The 13,342-nt window shown below is 39.8% G+C and overlaps 1 protein-coding gene across 2 annotated transcripts in view; it reads right to left on the reverse strand.

Annotated features, from left to right (window-relative positions):
* The window catches only part of MPP7 (membrane palmitoylated protein 7), a 303,028-nt gene that overhangs the window by 19,018 nt on the left and 270,668 nt on the right, over positions 1 to 13,342 (reverse strand). The window lies entirely within an intron of this gene.

The following is a 13,342-nucleotide window of genomic DNA, read 5'->3' on the forward strand; positions in this document are numbered from 1 at the left end:
AACCCAGGAGGCGGAGCTTGCAGTGAGCTGAGATCACACCACTGCACTCCAGCCTGGGTGACAGAGCGAGACTCCATCTCAAAAAAAAAAAAAAAAAATAATAATAATAATAATATTTAAGTATTACCAAATAATAAGCTACCCACAAGAGCCCAAAAAATATGTTCATCTAAGAAAATTCAATTGCATAATGCAGACAGTGATAACGTCAATTTTAAATGTTTTTAAGTGTTAATAAAACAAAATCTTTCACCCTGACTTTATGTGGGATAAAGTTATGCATTTTACATCTGCTAAACAATCAGCCACATTTACATGTGCTGAGACCTTTTCCTGCACTATAGACTTCCTTAAGCATTTGAAAACTTGCATAGACCTTACACACTTTACTCAATCAATGTATATACACTGGACACCGATAAGGAGCAAGGCATACAGTAGATTCTGTGGACAACAGTAGATGATAAGTGGACTCTGATCTTAAGGAAAGTCATTGGTTAATTATGAGTCTGGGGCCAGAAAAACAAAAAACAAAGAGCAGTTTCAAATATGAGTCTGAAATCAAAAGTTAGATGGGCTTAAGTCTACCCTTTCCAGCATTGCTCTCCACCTAAAAGCTTCTCACAATGCTGCCATTCTCACAATTAATGGATGGTGTGGTTCAGTGGGTGACGCAAGCTACAGGACCACACTGCCCTCAGGTAGAGTCCCGTCTCTTCCCATCTGCTATGCCTTCACCTTGGTGATACTGGAAGGGAAAGCCAGGGGCGTAGTTAGATTTCATTTTAATTCTAAAAGTGTGCGTGTTCCCTCTCCTTCTTGGGCAGAATGAATGAGAATTGAGAACTTGTGCACAGTGCCTAGCACAGCGTTCAGGTACTTGACTGTTCACTGCCTTGCCTATGTCTTCTTCCACCCTGAGGAGGTCACAGGTGGCTTTGAAAGAATAAGGTTTTACACCACAAAATGGAGAACATGCAGATGTAAAGAGAAGTAAGGTGGGCATCCCAGATGGAGGGAAAAGGATGAGCAAAGACGAAGAGGGGGAAGTGGGGGACTATGCTGTTCTTGCCCTAATGCCATTTCCAGTTCCCTGACCCTTGATAAAACCACCTGTCTCCAGGTGGTCATTCACTACCACCTTCAACCTTTCTCCACACTGCTGTCCAGTATCAATTCTCTGGCAACTTTCCCTTGTTCTGTAAGACAGCAACTCTCAATTCTCCCTATTACAATAAATATGCCATAATATCCCATTTATATCCTGAAATGGAATTAATAGCTAACATAACTTACCAATATAATTCTCCCTTCCAAATTAATACATCGCCCTAACTAAAAATAATATATGAAAGCGAGAAAAAATAATTTATAATAAAGCAATATGTATTTCAATATGTAAATGCTTGGCATGACTAGAGCAGAAAATCTAACCAAGTCAGAGGTTTGCACCTACTTATAATAAATAAGTTTGGATTTAAAAGATCAGGAGCTTTCTGCACAAGAAAGAACAGGAAAACAAAAGCCCAGCGGTACATGTAAATCCAGGAATAAGAACTAGTATTTGGATAGAAACCACAGATCAGACTTCCTTGAATATGATAAGGAAAGAGGAAAACAACTAAGGATAGCATGTCAAGGTTATTGAAGTGAAAACAACACAAATGACTTGGGTTTACCCAAGAGTAGTACATGGGGCCTGGCGTGGTGGCTCACACTTATAATCCCAACACTTCGGGAGGCTGAGGTAGGCAGATCACTTGAGGTCAGGAGTTTGAGATCAGCCTGGCCAACATGGTGAAACCTTGTCTCTACTAAAAATACAAAACTGAGCTGGGTGTGTCAGTGGGCACCTGTAGTCCCAGCTATTCGGGAGGCTGAGTCAGGAGAATTGCTTGAACTCGGGAGGCAGAGGTTGCAGTGAGCTGAGATCGTGCCATTGCGATCTAGCCTGGATGACAGAGTGAGACTCTGTCTCAAAAAAAAAAAAAATGCAAATAGAGTGTCCTAGCCTGCCTGGTCCCTCAAGATAACCAGAACTATAGGAAGGGATGTAAATTCACTATTTCCTTAGGAGATCTCAGCTCTGGAGTCATTCCTAGAGCGTGAGACACTTTGCCAAGTGAGAGTCTAGTGTTTCCTTTCTTATTCTTAAAAACCTTTCCTAACTACAAAAAAAAAATAATAAATTAACTCTCTAGGGAAAAAAAACTAGGTATATTTGAATTAGTGGGAAAAAATATGCCATCTCTAATGTGATATCCTTAAATTTTGACTATATTTGATTTTGGGCCTAGGTTATAAGTTTATAATCTAACCCTTACAAGCAAGCTCACTTCACTCTACACCTGTGGAGTGTACACCCATGTAGGGTGCCAAGAACATTCAGAGGCAAATGACTTTATTTGGAAAATTTTCCCTAAATTACGTTATTCGCGGTCATTGTCTTCAAAGGTAGAAGCATCCTTCAAAGAAGGTTAAAAATAAAGACATAATTTCAATCATTCTTACTGCAAAATTGTCCAGTGGTCCTACAAACAGCATTTTTGCAGTCAGGCCCTTGAATCCATTCTGCCGTTCCCACTGGAGAAGCTCTAGAGTCTCCCCTGGACTTTAAAAGACCACAGCTCAGATGCACCATCCCGTCCTGTACCCTCCTTCTAGGGTTAGGCCTAAGTTCACAACATTTTTAGTTGGCTGGTTGGTATTTGGAATACAAAATCTACTTACATGCCAAGCAATTTAGGGATGCAAACCGAGTTAGGTTTATTCGTATGCCTCTGCAATAGGATAGTTTCATTTACCCCTTCAATAAAGAAATTTCTATCACAATTGGCGAAATACACTTACAAGTGCATATATAAGTAGATGGCTCTGTAGCTCATTTCCAGCTGAGCTTGCTCATGATAAAGTGCAGAAGAGAACAGAATCTAAACAGTCCGTCTTTAAACCACAGACAACAAACTGTGGCATAAGGATGATGAGGACATAGTGAGTTCTTTTCACATGACAGGCATGTGTGACACGGTTCACATACACTGTTACTCACCCTCAAAACATCCCTGCAAGAAAGGTATCATTATCCTCATTTTACAGATGAGAACACTGAGACAATGAAAGGTGAGGTAATTTCCCAAAGGTCACACATCTGGCATGTGGCTTAGCTGGTATTCAAAAGCCTGTCTGTCTAACTCGAAAGTCTGCATTCTTTCCACTCTACCGATGAGCTTATCAAAAGAATATGCCGGTAAAACATGAACTCGGGTAGCTGTTGCTCTGCTGTCTGTTTACGGTTGTGAATTGGAACTTCAAGGACTCTCTCATCCCCAGTCCATGCAATCCACACTTCGTGATGACTAATTATGCTCCTGGAATAGGCAGAGACACAGGCTACAAAAAGTGGCAGACGTCAAATCTGGTCATCTCAAAGCTCTCTGTGCAGAATCTCTGAGAAGTCTAATATAAACTGAATGAGGATGATGTGCAGAACAGGCCTGGACCACAGACACTGGGCGCATCTGTTAGGATTCTCAATTCAGGACTGAGGAAAATCAAACACAAAGATGGTATATGTAAGTAAAAGCCAAAAGGCACATTAAAAATGATTTTGTAGCTTATTAACCTGGAATTCAGGCCGTGAACTAAAGTTGGTGTGTCTCCTAGCTTTAAAAAGAAAATAGAAGAATGTTTATAGCCAAACCAGAATTGTAAGTAAGTAAGTATCTGCTTCATTTAAAAAATATTTCACAAGAATTTATAAAACCATGTTGGAAGGGAAGAATAAAGCTGTGTCTATCAATTTGCATTGGGTGAAGGTCTTGGGAAAAATGTGTGTCAATTGGATAATTTACATAATTAGAAAAGCATAATACTATTTCAAATTCCTTTCTATGCATTTAATTAGTAACTCCTTATTGAAAGTAGGCAAATTTTGTTGTATGGTTTTATAAAAAGTTTCATTCATTTTAACCAAAGTAATGTAGCCCATTTAAAGTGTCGATAAAATGTTAATAAAATTTCTATTTAAGATTGTACATTTAAGAAAACAGTCATTGTTAACTACATGCAAAGATTCTTTTACGTTTATCTTAAAAAGGTTAAAACAACTATAGCAAATTCTCAGCTTTAATTTACATGGAAGAAGGTAGACATATATGACACCTTTTCCCCAAATGATCTTGAAATTGGTTAACATTATTGCCTCAGTTCATGTAATGTAATTATGAGATGTAGGGTATTTTCATTCTGTTCTGTTTCAGATTTTCTTCTTATTCCCCAAATATGTTTATGTGTTTATGATTTGTAACAAATGTTTATGTATAAAAAACAAAAAGTGTATTTTGATTAGAATGCTGGCACAGTATATTTTCAAAATTAATTCATAGTTGATGCATACAAGTTTTTCATTCTGTCAACATGGTCCCCCAAATAATCTACTTTTTGACTCTGATACAGACATGTACCACTAAAAAAACAAAAAAACAAGCCAGGTGCAGCAGTTTGCACCTGTAATCCCAGTTACTTGGGAGGCTGAGACAGGAAGATCACTTGAGGCTAGGAGTTTGAGTCCAGCCTGGGCAACATAGCAAGATCCTCTCTAAAAAACAAAACAAAAACAAACAAACAAAAAATAAAACAAAGCTAAATGAGTAGAAAAAGATTTGAGGCAATAACATCAGTGCCTAGAAGAGCACCCAAAACCATACAAGCACTGAAAAAATGATTTGAAATACGAGGTGTGATGTTCTTATACTGACAAAAAAAAAAAAAAAAAAAAAGCCTGTTAATGGCCATGCCCTCAGGCATTGTGTTTTGAACCTTCAACTCTTTACTTATTTACGTGTTAGTGCGCATTCTGTGCGAATGAATAAACATTTACTTGAACAGCAATATGTATTACTATTGTGAAAATAATTACTGAAATCAATGAAATGTGGTATATAAGTATATTTTAAATAACAGTCACAAAGAATAAGCATATGGATGGGCGTAAGCCTATCACTCAGGGAGGCCAAAGCGGGCGGATCACCTGAGGTCAGGAGTTCCAGACCAGGCTGGCCAACATGGTGAAACTCCATCTCTACCAAAAATTTAAAAATTAGCCAGGTATGGTGGGGGGGTGCCTGTAATCCCAGTAGGAGAATGGCTCAAACCCAGGAGGCAGAGGTTGCAGTGAGCCAAGATTGCACCACTGCACTCCAGCCTGGGCGACAGAGCAAGACTCCATCTAGGAAAAAAAAAAGAGAGAATAACCATAAAATATTTTTTATATTCTAAATGTCCAACATAAAATTTAAGTATAATTTTTCTTAAGGCTGATGACTATCAAATTGGTTTTAATAATTTAAATATAGATGGGTGGTACCTTACACATGAAAAGACAATCTGCTGAAAATGAATGTTCATGATAGGTGAGAGAAGAAAAGAGAGAAACAGGTAGGTGGAGATTAACCAAATTAGTTTCAACACACTACATATTCACATAACAGTCATACTGCATTAATGATAAAAGCCATTCTTATTTGGATTGATGTCTAATATTTGGATTAATGTCAAATATTAAATTAGATATTGGAGAGACGTGTTGTTCTGATCAAGTATTGTTCACTTTTGCTACTGATTTGTACATATTGGCACAAACATTAAAATGGCAGATCATGGCTGGGCGCGGTGGCCCACACCTGTAATCCTAGCACTTTGGGAGGCCAAGGTGGGCAGATTGCCTGAGCTCAGGAGTTCGAGACCAGCCTGGGAAACATGCTGAAACCCTGTCTCTACTAAAATACAAAAAATTAGCCAGGTGGGGTGGTGTGTGCCTGTACTCCCAGCTACTCGGGAGGCTGAGGTAGGAGAATTGCTTGAACTCAGGAGGCGGAGGTTGCAGTGAGCCGAGATCGCGCCACTGCACTCCAGCCTGGCTGACAGAGGGAGACTCCATCTCCATAAAAAATAAATAATAAAATAAAATAAAATGGCATATCATGAGGTAAGTACAAAATGGAGACTGCTTTTACCTCTGGTGTACCTGTACTGCTTCACAGGAAAGTTCCTTCCACAGTTCCCCCCAAACATTTTGATGCTATTGCCTAGATTTGTTACTCTTACTACCCTGATAAAAATATCAGAATTACTGGAGTCTGCAGTAAGTATCCAGATTGCTTTTTGTTCACTGAAAAGAAACACACTTATTCATTTGATTTACTGCAAGACGAATCCAAGGAAATCTTCAGGTATTTGTGACATCAGACACCTGTTATAAAAGGATATCTACTTATCACATTGTAGCACCACTATTTTGTTGTTCTAAGCATAAAATGAAAAAAAAAAAAACCATGCTATTATATCTGGCCTATAATCTTAGAATGATATTAGTGATCTGGATTTTTGTGTTTGAGAGTGACAAATCTGTCTATAAAACTAAAGTTCACTTGGAATCGAACTATATAAAAAGTACAGCAACTTAGAAGTTTGTAACAAGCTCTGACTTGGGTACAGATTTCCTTTCTTCTGTGCTTTTATAATAGGAAAAAAGTATTATCAATAAAGCATTGATTTATATGAGAGAGAGAAAGAGAAAGAAAGTGAAAAAGAGGAAGGAAGGGAAGGGAAGGGAGGGGAGGGGAGGGAAGGGAAGGAAGGGAAGGAAGGGAAGGGAAGGGAAGGGAAGGGAAGGGAGGGGAGGGGAGGGGAGGGGAGGGGAGGGGAGGGGAGGAGAAGGGAAGGGAAGGGAAGGGAAGGGAAGGGAAAGGAAGGGAAAGGAAGGGAGGAGGGGAGAGGAGGGGAGGGGAGGAGAGGAGAGGAGAGGAAAGGAGAGGAGAGGAGAGGAGGAAGGAAGGAAAACAAAAGAAAAGAAAAAAGGAGTGGGAAGCTTATTGAAACAGCACCTTTTTTTTCCCACGCAACTATTTACCCTATGCTTATATAGACTGACTAAAATACTCATCTCACTCTACTTCAAAACTATGACAAGAGTGCAATAAAAATAAGAGGTCAAAATAAAATAATCCCTGGGTGTTCTGTAGCTAAGTAGAAGGGGGCATGGGGAACTACCTTACTTCAGAGTTTGCTCAGAATGGGGCCACCAAGACCCCAATTCAAAATCTATCCTGTCCGTGTCCCCAGCTCTCCATCCACTTATCCCATTCCACTGTACTTTCTTCCATAGACATATCGCCCTCTAACAACTATACAAGGTATTTTATTATTTATTACTAATTTACTATAAATATGGTTTTGGTCCATCTTCTCCCATTAGAACATAAATGGCACAAGAGCAAGAATGTCTGTGTGCTCAGAACAGTGCCTGGCATAGCTGGTATACCGTAAAACTCAGCTGAATGAACAGATTTGTGATTTATGCCCAGAAATGAAGTCGGAAAATAAATATTTAAGATTGACCAATGGCATAAAAAGCCAACTGTGATTCCAATAAAGATCACATTTACCTTTTACATACAAGGGTTATAATTTTAAATCCATCACATTCTCATGAATTTCATTATGACTTTCGGTTTTACAGTTATCGATATAAAATCCTCCAGAGCCAACTCTAATTCCTACAAGCCTTCCATCAAAGTGCAACAAAAGATATGAGAATTCTAATAAACACACTAACACTCACATTTAGTTTCAAGCACTTACTTTTCGCTCTGCTTTATGTGGGAGGCTTTGTGTTGTGCTACAGTTTTATGGAAAAATAATGACAGTCTTATAATAAATGCCTGTTTATTCAAATTACCTCTATAAGCAGTCTTTGGGCAGCATATAAGATTTAGCACAAAGGAGGGCAGAATAGTGCTGAAATGCTCAAGCTAAAAATGTGAAATATACAGAAAGATTTATTATTAGTTTCTCTTGTACCTCCTAGCCAGACAGAACAAGTCGCGAACTGTCTGAATATCCACAAGATGAATTTTTGCTCTTGTTTTGGCTTAAACTATGAAGTGTTTTAGTTGCTTTTTAACACCCAAGTCTTCTCCCTGCTCCCTCCCTCACCTATGCACACACTATTTGACTTTATTACTTTACTTTTCAAAAAGTTGGGTTTCACTGAAGATAAGACTTGTCATGTAGGAAAATGTACTAAAAGCCTGACACTTGGTTTCAACATACTTCCTAGAAAATACTTTTAAATGCAGAAGGAAGTTTAACAGAAACTGTCATTGAGATGTTTTGGTGGCTAAAATGAGGCTTAAGAATAATACATTTTCAAAATGAAGACAAAATTAAATACTTCTGATCACGGCTTGAAGTCCTCTATTGTTGTATTTCTGCCATGGTAACAACTTGGTCTATTATATTTCTTGATCATTAAATACAAGAATAAAACCCATATAGCATTATGATAATATAGAAAAATAATATTTTGTATTTCCTCAACAATATTTATGAAACAGTTTCAAACCAAGTGTCACTTTTCCCAAAGGCTTTGAAAACACTGAGTAAAAAAAAATTATCATTATTATTATTATTATTATTTTTGAGACAGTCTTGCTCTGTCACTCAGTGGCACAATCTCGGCTCACTGCAACCTCCAACTCCCAAGGTTCAAGTGACTCTCCTGCCTCAGACTCCTAAGTACCTGGGACTACAGGTGCCTGCCACCACATCCGGCTAATTTTTGTATTTTTAGTAGAGATGGGGGTTTCACCATGTTGGCCAGGCTGGTCTTGAACTCCTGACCTCAGGTGATCCACCCACCTCAGCCTGCCAAAAAGTGCTGGGATCACAGGCGTGAGCCACGGCACCCAGCCAAAAATTATTTCCAAGGAGGACTATGACACTTACACTCTTACCATCTTCCTATACATATACACATTGTAGGAGCCAAGGAAATACATTCCTATGTATACAATGATTTTATAATCATAAACTAAACAGTAAACAGTTAATTCAGGAATAACCCAGAATTTCCAACATTTGTGTTCATGGCTTCATTACCTATTTTAGATTATAAACTTCTAGATAATCTAGTAAGTGTTTTGAACACTGAGGTTCAAAAACAGCAGAAGCCTACTGATATTTGTACGTTTCATGTTTATCTTATTATTATGTTTAGTTAACAGGTAAGTCCTCCTCCTCCTCCTTCTTCTCCTTCTCCTCCTCCTCCCTCCTTCCTCCTCCTTCCTTGTCCTTCCTCCTCCTCCTCCTCCTTCTTCTGGACTATGTTGCCCTGCCCAGAATGTGCAGTGGTATAACCATAGCTCACTGTAATCTCTAACTCACAGACTCAAGCAATCCTCCCATCTCAGCTTCCTAAGCAACTGGGACTACAGGCACACACCACCATGCCTGGCTTGTTTTACTTTATTTTATTTATTTTTATTTTTATTTTTTGTAAAGATAGAGTCTCACTACGTTGCCCAGACTGGTCTCAAACCAGCACTCCTCCTGCCTCAGCCTCCCAAAGCGCTGGGAATTCAGGTGTGAGCCACTGCACCCAGTCTCTTTTTTTATTTTTACAGATGAGGTTTCACTATGCCTGAGCTGGTCTTTAACTCCTGGGCTCAAGTGATCCGCCTGCCTCAGTCTCCCAAGCAGCTGAGACCACAGGCATGCACCACTATGCTGCGCAATAAATATTTCTTATTAAAACCATACTAGGTGCCAGGAATTGGCCTACGTCTTTGCACAGATTATTTTGTTTAACCCTCAAAACAAACCTAGAAAGTAGGTGTTTCTATCATCTTAAATTTTCAGATGAATAACTGAAGCCCACAGAAAATTTGAATTGTTCCCATGTCGTGTGACTACTAAAGGGCGTCACAGGACTGGAAGGCAGCCATCTTGTCCCAGAGGCTCATCTCTCATCTTCTACACTATCCTGCTTCACAGGATATAAAGAGATGGGGATTTCTCCACGTAACAGGCTCTAAGTTTCTGATACTTCCAATGTGCCATACACATAAGCTGAAAGGGTTTCTGAGCAAGGAATACAAAGAAAAAGCAAATAATAGGGAATACTTCTGAAGGACAGTTACATAAACCTGCTTTGGCTGCCACCAGATCCCACTGTGCAGTGTTGTGCTGTACACAGGCCACAGTGGGTAGAGGTGGAATGTTCTGTTAACGACACCAGGGGGCTGAAATGTCCAAGCCTCCACCTGCACAGGCATTCTTGATTCTGGAAAGTCTCTAGATCTTTTCTTCAGTAGAACTATTACTAAAAAGTTTGTATTAATATACCATGCTTACATGACTTTCTTCCTCTTTTTTTTTTTTTTTTCGAGATGGAGCTTCGCTCTTGTTCCCCAGGCTGGAGTACACTGGCATGATCTTAGCTCACTGTAACCTCTGCCTCCCAGGTTCAAGCAAGTCTCTTGCCTCAGCCTCCTGAGTAGCTGGGATTACAGGCGCCTGACACCACACCGGCTAATTTTTGTATTTTTAGTAGAGACATAGTTTACCATGTTGGCCAGGCTGGTCTCGAATTCCTGACCTCAAGTGATCCGCCTGCCTTGGCCTCCCAGAGTGCTGGGATTTCAGGCTTCGGCCACCACACCCGGCCCTCCCTCTATTTTTCATATAGAGACACAGGAAATACTATTTGCCTGAAGAGAAAATGTGATCTAATATGACAAAAAGAATAAAATGAATATTCTCCATTAAGTCTGTTCTGTTATAATCCAATTGCTAACAGATTTAAGAAATACTGCCTTATACCAGTAATAGATCCAAAATAGGAAAAGAACGTGTTGGGCCTAAAGAGTTTCAGATAAAGTTAATTTTCCTAGAGGAATTTCAGACTAAAGGCTAATAATCATAACAAATCTGTTGATCAAAACAGACAAACCAAAACCTGAAATACCGCGAGCAAATCCTGAACAGCAGAAAGATTAAGAGGAAACCAAAAGTTTCTAAGCCATGATTATAAGGCATACACGAGAAAGCACAAAACTGAAATACAACGCCAAGAAAAGTAGAAAATCAAAATAAATGGCAGCCAATTCACAATCACTAACCGAAGAGGGCAATGGCAACTGAACCCCTTCAAACAGAGCAACAAGGCTTCTCCCTGTGTGCACAGCACCAGACCTCACAGCATCTGCATCTGAACCAGCAGCAGTAGGCGAAAAGCAAAATTCACCCTAATTAATCAGGCCAGCAGCAACAGTATCACCTGGGAGCTTCTTAGAAATGCAGGCTCTCTGGCCCCACCCCAGGCTACCAGATCAGAAACTGCGTCTTAACAAGACCCCCAGGTGACCAGGATGCATGTTAAATCTGACAAGCCCTAGAATAGGGTCTGGAGGTCAGAGGGGAAGGGCAGGAGCTCCTCCCTCTGTATATTCTCCAAGACTACCTCTATCTATGGCAATCAAAAAACTATTGAGAGACAGTCTCTGAACTCTGAAGGCAGTACACAGATCATGAACATAACCTTTCCTGGTAAATGGAAGACTTATCCCCAGGTTGACCACGGGAAATGTGAACAAATTAGAGAGGGAAAGACCAGGAAAATCAGCACCCCCTTTGCTGAAAAATTTTAAGCAGCAAGACCGTGAAATAGTAATGACAGGTGCAGTAAGGAACCCTGCCTGGACAGTGTGCAGAATTACTGTGTGGGGAAGAGCGAGGTGAGCCCACCAAGCCTGCCGAACTGACCTCAGGAGACCTACATTGGAAACTCGAGTCATAGATGTGGGCAGGATTCAAGTGAACACAAACGCTTTCACTAGACTCACATCTAAACTTTCACCAAGTAAGGAGGTATCTCTCAGGAAAATGAATGACCAGTCCTTTAAAGAGATTAAAAAAAAAAAAAAGTAAGATATTTAGATCCAGCACAGAGTGTCACGTACTGCCCTAATTTTAAGATTGGAAGCCATATTCCACAGTAAGATAAGAAGTAGGGTTCTGGTGTCCACCTGCTAGGATCTGAATCAGCTCTGTAACTTAACAGCTGCAGAATCTTAGACAAGTTACCTACTTCTTTCTGTGCTTCAATTTCTTCATCTGTACAACAGGGAATAATAAAAGTATTTACCATATAGTCACGACGAGGACTGAAGGAAATAATACATGCACAGCCCTTAGTTACTGTTATTACATAGCATGGAGGAAGAAGAGGACTCTCTTAAAAACAAGTTAAAATTTAAAAACTTGCTTGAGACTATTTGAAAGGCGTTGGGAACAGCAGAGGGTAATGAAACATGACAGTTAGATCTTAGTAGCAGAGAAACCTAAGAAGTTCAAACAGATAGTTTGGTTGTCACTGAAGCAATGCAATTAATTATTTACTTAACACCTAGACAGCTCTAGAGACTGAGGAAACACTCACTGGCAGAAGCACATATCAAAGGAAATATAAATGTTCTCTGACTGTGCCACTTGGGAGCATCAGCATTTAGCATCTCTAGTTTAGGACTATGTCAAGGGTAATACCCCTGTTGGAAGACAAAGGGGAAATCTCTGAGAATCAGGAATCAAACTTAAGGAATTTCAAACAGGAGACAGAAACAGCAGTCGTTGCAATAGAATTGATATCACAGGGCTAGAAAAAAAAGGCTTTAGGATTCTGCCGGGAATGAAAAAATAAAGTGAGAAAAGGGAGGAGACCAACCCAAATGCCCATCACTGACAGACTGGATAAAGACAGTGTGGCACATACACACCATGGAATACTATGCAGCCATGAAAAAGGATGAGTTCGTGTCCTTCGCAGGGACATGGATGAAGCTGGAAACCATCATGCTCAGCAAACTAACACAGGAACAGAAAACCAAACACCGCATGTTCTCACTTGTAAGTGGGAGTTGAACAATGAGAACACATAGACACAGAGAGGGGAACATCACACACCAGGGCCTGTGTGGTAGGGGCAAGGGGAAGGAGAGCATTAGGACAAATACCTAATTCATGCAGGGCTTAAAACCTAGATGACGGGTTGATGGGTGCAGCAAACCACCATATGGCACATGTACACCTATGTAACAAACCTGCATGTTCTATACATGTATCCCAGAATTTAAAGGAAAGGAAAGGAAAGGAAGAAAGAAAGAAGAGAAAACAAAAAAAGAAAAAAGCAAAGCACTTGGCCCCAAAACAGAGTCCATATTCAATTCAGAATTTGGGTACCAGGAACCCAAAGGCCAAAGGGGAAACAGGGCAACTGAAGTGCATACAATTAAATTAATCTCTTTACTGATGATTTTGGCCAAATGAATTTTAGTTCTATTAATCATCATGGATCTGGACAATTAGCATTCAAAGAGAGGAGAAGCAAAAATACATCAGGTCATTCTATGATTGTTGGCTGACGATGGAATGTGGTGATATATAATTCTGGGAGCACTGTTTTGCTTCAAAAGGTAGCTGGAATGATGCTGTGATATTCTTTTGT

The sequence above is a fragment of the Trachypithecus francoisi genome, unplaced genomic scaffold (assembly GCF_009764315.1).
Source record: "Trachypithecus francoisi isolate TF-2019V2 unplaced genomic scaffold, Tfra_2.0 Lachesis_group9, whole genome shotgun sequence".
NCBI classification, from domain to species: Eukaryota; Metazoa; Chordata; class Mammalia; order Primates; family Cercopithecidae; genus Trachypithecus; species Trachypithecus francoisi.